This window comes from Pleurodeles waltl, chromosome 3_2 (genome assembly GCF_031143425.1).
Source record: "Pleurodeles waltl isolate 20211129_DDA chromosome 3_2, aPleWal1.hap1.20221129, whole genome shotgun sequence".
NCBI classification, from domain to species: Eukaryota; Metazoa; Chordata; class Amphibia; order Caudata; family Salamandridae; genus Pleurodeles; species Pleurodeles waltl.
The window spans coordinates 27110481-27117179 of record NC_090441.1 but is presented as its reverse complement, the minus strand read 5'-3'; the positions used below and the strand labels follow the sequence as shown (position 1 = coordinate 27117179).

General features: G+C 51.7%; 1 pseudogene; it reads left to right on the top strand.

The window, feature by feature from the left end:
• The first annotated feature begins 5477 nt into the window (after positions 1 to 5477).
• LOC138286870 (U4 spliceosomal RNA) lies at positions 5478 to 5556 on the top strand (annotated as a pseudogene).
• The last annotated feature ends 1143 nt before the right edge of the window (positions 5557 to 6699 follow it).

Genomic DNA, 6699 nt, shown 5'->3' with positions numbered 1-6699 from the left:
TTTGTGGAGGGACTGGCCTCTCTACAGAGACCCACCTCTTGGATGATGGGTGTGTGCAGCAGGGTGTGTGGAGGGAATGGCCTCTCTGGTGACAGCTTTCCCCAGAGCATTGGTGTACATAATAGGGATTAGGAAGTGACTAACCTCTCCACTAACACCACTCCACCAGGTGATAACCATGAGCAGTAGTGCGTGAGGAGGCACTGGCATCTCTGCTGAGACTCCGTCTCTTGGATGACTTGTGTGCATAGTATGATGTACGGTGTGGGGAGGGACTAGCCTCTCTGCTGAGAACTCTCTCTTGGATGACAGGTGTGCATAGTAGAGTGTGCAGAGGCACTGGAATCCCTGTTGAGACCCTTCTCTTGGATGATGGGTGTGAATGGTAGGATGTGGTGAGAGACTGGCTTCCCTGGAGACCTCTCTTCCAGCTGAGAGGTGTGCACAATAGGTTGTGTGAAAGGAATGGCAACTCCAGTGAAACCCCTCTCTCAGATGATGGATGTGCATAGATTGGCCTCTCCCATGAGGCCCCTTTCTTGGATAACAGGTTTGCATAGTAGGGTGTTGGGAGCAATTTTACTTTTTGCTCAGATTGCTTCCCAAAGTGATGGGTGTAAATAGTAGACTCTGATAAATACCATCTCCAGTAAGACTGCTTGCAATAGTCATAGGTTTGCATAATACAGCTAATCAGCAATCGCCTCTATTCCTTTCTACTTTTCACAATCCGGCGAGAGCCCTGTGAAATCGCAACATTTTATTTTTTTTAAATGAAGATTTTATTAATCCTAGTATTTATGCCTTACCTAACTAACTAGGTCTCTCCCCCTAGTAGAGAGTATTGAGAACTCACCTACTCCTTTTACCTTTCACAATCCCATGAGAGTCCTGCGAGATCGCAAAATTTTCAAAAAAGGAATTTACATTTATTTCCATTGTAGTTTGTGTATTTCCACAGTACTTATTCCTTACAGGCCTCCTGTACAGATCTATGAGTACAGAATGCCTCAATCCTGCTCCCTTATATAGCTTTTCTAGTTTATTCTCACAACATCTGAAATTCTAAATTTCAACAGTCAGCCAATCATAGCGCTCGCCCCCTCCACCCTTAATTTTTAGTAATGGCCCTGTGGGATGGGGTCCCCAGGGCCTAACAAGGCTCGAGGAGGAGGGCCACGCAGATCCCTTCTCTGTTCATAAAAAAAGGTCCTGAGGGATAAGTATTGCAGGGCCTAATAGGCTCAGGGAGGAGGGCTATGTGGTCACCCTCCCCTTTCCTAAAAGAAGGCCCTGGGATATGCGGTTCCAGGGCCTAATAAGGCTCAGGTAGAGGACCCACATGGCCCCCTCCCCTATAAAAAACATAAGGGCCCCCCCTTTAAAAAACATAAGTGCCAACAACTTAGTGATACCTTGTAGCACAATATTATTAAAAGTAGCAAGGAAGTCCAAAAAATAAACTTGAATACAAATAAAAAAAGATTTATTACACAAACAACTGAAAGACCCAATCAATCATTCAATCAAAAAATTTGTATAGCGCGCTACTCACCCGGAGGGTCTCAAGGCGCTTGGGGGAGGGGGGACCGCTACTGCTCAAACAGCCAGGTCTTGAGTTGCTTCCTGAAGGAGAGGTGGTCGTGGGTCAGACGGAGGTGGATGGGGAGGGAGTTCCAAGTCTTGGCTGCCAGGTAGGAGAAGGATCTTCCTCCCATGGTGGCTTTTCTAATGCGTGGCACGGCGGCGAGGGCGTGGCTGGTCGATCGTAGCTGGCGGGTGGGAGTGTAGAAGGTCAGGCGGTTGTTGAGGTACCTGGGGCCCAGGTCGTGGAGGGCCTTGTGTGCGTGGGTGAGGAGGCAGAACGTGATTCTCTTGCTGATGGGGAGCCAGTGCAAGTCTCTCAGGTGTCCGGAGATGTGGCTGTGTCGGGGGATGTCAAGGATGAGGCGTGCGGAGGCGTTCTGGATGCGTTGGAGTCTTTTCTGTAGTTTGACCGTGGTTCCGGTGTAGAGGGTGTTACCGTAGTCCAGTCGGCTGGTGACGAGTGCCTGGGTGACCGTCTTCCTGGTTTCGGTGGGGATCCATCGGAAGATCTTTCGGAGCATGCGTAGGATGTTGAAGTATGATGAAGAGACGGCGTTGACTTGTCTGGTCATCGAGAGGGAGGAGTCCAGGATGAAGCCCAGGTTGCGTGCGTGGTCCGTAGGTTTGGGTGCGCTGCCCAGGGCAGGGGGCCACCAGGAGTCGTCCCAGGCAGAGGGTGATGATCCAAGGATGAGGACTTCCGTCTTGTCTGAGTTCAGTTTCAGGCGGCTGTTCATCATCCACTCGGCTACGTCTTTCATCCCTTCGTGCAGGTTGGTTCTGGCGGTGGCTGGGTCGTTGGTGAGGGAGAAGATCAGCTGGGTGTCGTCGGCGTAGGAGATGATGTTGAGGTTGTGATGGCGTGCGATGGCTGCGAGGGGGCTCATGTAGACGTTGAAGAGGGTGGGGCTGAGTGATGATCCTTGTGGTACGCCGCAGATGACTTCGGTGGCCTCGGATCTGAACGGGGGGAGGCGGACTCTCTGGGTTCTTCCGGTGAGGAACGAGATGATCCACTCTAGAGCCTTCTCTTGAATTCCGATGTTGCTGAGGCGCTGCACTAGGGTGCGGTGGCAGACCGTGTCGAACGCTGCGGAGAGGTCCAGGAGGATGAGGGCCGCTGTTTCCCCGTTGTCGAGCATGGCTCGGATGTCGTCAGTGGCTGCGATGAGGGTGGTCTCGGTGCTGTGGTTGGCTCGGAAGTCGGACTGTGAGTGGTCGAGGGATCCATTAGTCTCGAGGAAGGCGGCCAGCTGTCTTTTGACGGTCTTCTCGATGACTTTGGCAGGAAACGGGAGGAGCGAGATGGGGCGGTAGTTCTTGAGGTCGGTGGGGTCTGCTGATGGTTTCTTCAGGAGGGCGCTGAGTTCGGCATGCTTCCAGCTCTCCGGGTAGGTGGTGGTGTTGAAGGAGCAATTGATGATGTCCCGGAGATGGGGTGCGATGACGGAGTCGGCCTTGTTGAAGACGTGGTGGGGGCATGGGTCGGTTGGTGATCCGGAATGGATAGTGTTCATCGTATGGATGGTGTCTTCGGTGCTGACCGGGGTCCAGGCGCGGAGGGTGGTGTTGGGGGGCGTCGGTTTGGTGGTTGGGTGCGTGGTCTGTGTGCCGAAGCTGTTGTGTATGTCGGCGATCTTGCGGTGAAAGAACGAGGCGAGTGAGTCGCAGAGGTCTTGTGAGGGGGTGATGTCGTTGTTTCCGGCGCTGGGGTTGGAGAGCTCTTTGACGATGCTGAAGAGTTCCTTGCTGTTGTGTGCGTTGTTGTCTAGTCGTTCTTTGAATGCTGTCTTCTTGGTGGTGTGGATCAGCTGGTGGTGTTTACGGGACGCGTACTTGAGGGCGGTCATGTTGTCTGTAGTCGGGTTTTTTCGCCAGGCTTTCTCGAGGGTGCGGCAGTTCTTCTTGGAGTTCTTGAGGTCGTTGTTGAACCAGGAGGCTTTCTTGCTGTTGGGCCTGATGGGATGGGTTTTCAGAGGTGCGAGGTTGTCAGCGCAGTTGGTGATCCACTGTGTAAGGTTGTTGGCTGCTTGGTTGGGGTCCGCTGAGCTGGCGGGAGGGTTCTGGCTCAGTGATGTGGAGAGCTGGTCGGTGGTGATCTTGTTCCAGCTCCTGCGGGGAGCCTGTTGTGGGTGGTGGTGAGTCGTGGTTTTTCTGAAGCTGAAGTGGACGCAGCTGTGGTCTGTCCAGTGGAGTCCGGTGGAGTGGCTGAAGGAGATGTACTTGCTGGAGGAGAAGACTGGGTCAAGCGTGTGTCCGGCGTAGTGGGTGGGGGTGTTCACCAGTTGCTTGAGTCCGAGGTTGGCGAGGTTGTCCAGCAGGGTGGTGGTGTTGTTGTTGTTGTTGTTCTCCAGGTAGAAGTTGAGGTCCCCTAGGAGGATGTAGTCGGCGGAGGAGAGGGCGTGAGGGCTGATGAAGTCTGCGATGTCTTCACTGAATTGTGTGCGGGGTCCTGGGGGTCTATAGATGAGGGTGCCTCTGAGTGTGGTCTTGGGGTCGGTGTGAATCTGGAAGTGGAGATGTTCGGCAGCTGTGAGGGTGTCGTCGGAGTTGGTCGTGATGCGGATGGTGTTCTTGTGGACAATGGCGATGCCTCCTCCTGTCTGGTTGATGCGGTCCCTCCGGGTGATCTTGTATCCGTCCGGGATGGCGATGGCGATGTCGGGCGCTGAGGAGGCGTTCATCCAGGTTTCTGTGAGGAAGGCGACGTCTGGAGATGTGGTGTCGAGCAGGTTCCAGAGTTCCACGGCGTGTCTGTGGATGGAGCGGGTGTTAAGCAGGATGCACTTCAGGTGGTTGCTGTTGGTGCTAGGTTAGCGGGCGCGGTGCGGGTCTGGATGCAGGAGAACTTGCAGGATTGGCAGGTGAAGGGTCCGTGGGTGCGTCTTGGGGCGGCACGGCAGCACCCGGGGATCCGGCCGGTGTTGAGTGCGATGAGGGGGGCGGCTTCGTAGGTCCGGCGGGTAGGCTCGCAGCGGCGGGGCCAGGGGGTCTGGCGCTGGGCGCGGTCCAGGCGCGGACGGGCGCAGACGGGCTTGCCTTTGGCGCGCCCGCTGCGCGCGGCCTCCATATGAGGGGAAGAGGGAGGGAGGAGCAGCTGGGAGGTGGGAGCGGGGCGGCCAATGGGGAGCAAGGGGGCGGAGCTACCGGAGTGTAGCGGCGGGAAACAAACGGGCGGCGATGGGGTGACGCGACGAGGCTGGAAGAGAAAAGAACACAGTAAGGGCAAAAAGGTAAAAACAATACAATACAGTGGAACAATACCAGGGGCACAGGCACTCGGGGTACAGAAGAAAGAGCGGACACAGGCACTCGGGCACAACGAAGAGGACGCTGGCGCTAGGTCACTGAAGGTGGGAAAAGGCAGTCAGGGCACAGGAGCACAGGGCACAGGAGCGAGAGCGGTCACACTGGAGGCTGTGAGGCGGTGAGGGGAGCGACCTGCCTGAGAACCAGGGTCAGAGGTCGCTCTATCGCTGCGCGGCCTCCATATGAGGGGAAGAGGGAGGGAAGAGCAGCTGGGAGGTGGGAGCGGGGCGGCCAATGGGGAGCAAGGGGGCGGAGCTACCGGAGTGTAGCGGCGGGAAACAAACGGGCGGCGATGGGGTGACGCGACGAGGCTGGAAGAGAAAAGAACACAGTAAGGGCAAAAAGGTCAAAACAATACAATACAGTGGAACAATACCAGGGGCACAGGCACTCGGGGTACAGAAGAAAGAGCGGACACAGGCACTCGGGCACAACGAAGAGGACGCTGGCGCTAGGTCACTGGAGGCGGGAAAAGGCAGTCAGGGCACAGGAGCACAGGGCACAGGAGCGAGAGCGGTCACACTGGAGGCTGTGAGGCGGTGAGGGGAGCGACCTGCCTGAGAACCAGGGTCAGAGGTCAGAGCTTTGCGCAGTGGCAGTATCGTAGCCAAGGAGGTCTAACCGAGGCGCGATTATTGCTTGCTTATTGAAACCCATTGTGGTCGCATTCTAATGGAAACCTATAAACAAATACATAACGAGGAGAATACATCTTAATCTACATAAGTTTTCTTTACATGCTCTCTGGCTCACAAAATAAAACTGTGCCCAACAAGCCAAACAAACAAAAAACTTTATTATTATGATTCCTTATGTACTCCAATGCAACAAAATGGAAAAGTGACCCAGCAGTGAGCTACACAAACTACTATATGATCATACAGTTCAAAGTTGTTTAGTGTACTGTTCAGAAGTAGAGTGGTGGAGAGTCTCATACAGTGTAGTGTTGTACAGTGCAGTATTATTATGAGTATTATTATTTATGAGAACACAGTGCATGTCAGAGTGGTGAGTTATAGATAGTGTTGTCTGGTTAGCGAGATGAAAAGAGTGTGCAACGAGGTGCATTACTTATAATAATTTGAAGGTGGTGGATACATTGTAAGTGAAAATTATAACTATAATTTTAAAATGCTTAAAGTCTGTGTAGTTTAAACTTAGTTTGCATAAGGAAAATATGTTTTCCTAACTATAACTAAGCTTTAACCTTTGTTTTTTCATTTAAATATATTGATATATATATGTTATGTTATGCGAATGTTGAGTTTCAGTATCACATCAGTCTCTTATGAGCTGCAATTTTAATTGTAACTCACGAGCCAATGACTGCAAATATCAACATTTTTATAATACCGTTTGTCTGCAGTAATAATTATAGATCGTATATTCCATTATGACATTAGATAATGTTTCAGTTCTAAGGACATGACCCTAACTATTTTTGGAATGTATTTGGAAGCCAAAGCTAATTAAATAACTGTTTAAATAAATATTTATACATGCAGGACCAGTATAGTTAAAACACTTGTGTCACCAATAAAACTTGTAGATGCACAACAGTGAGTCAGACACTCTAAAATAACGAGGACATTATTAGAATTATGGTTATAAAAACAATGAGCCAACAACAGAAACTCTGGATCTGGAGCAATAAGTACAGTGGTGAAACTGTGGAAATTTAAAAAATGAGGTAAAAAAGCAACTTGTCGAAAGACACCAAAGGAACCTCTGGATGTAAGGCAAAGAGATCAACAAAAGAACATAGATACACAACAAAAAGGTTGCACATGGAACCTTTGGATA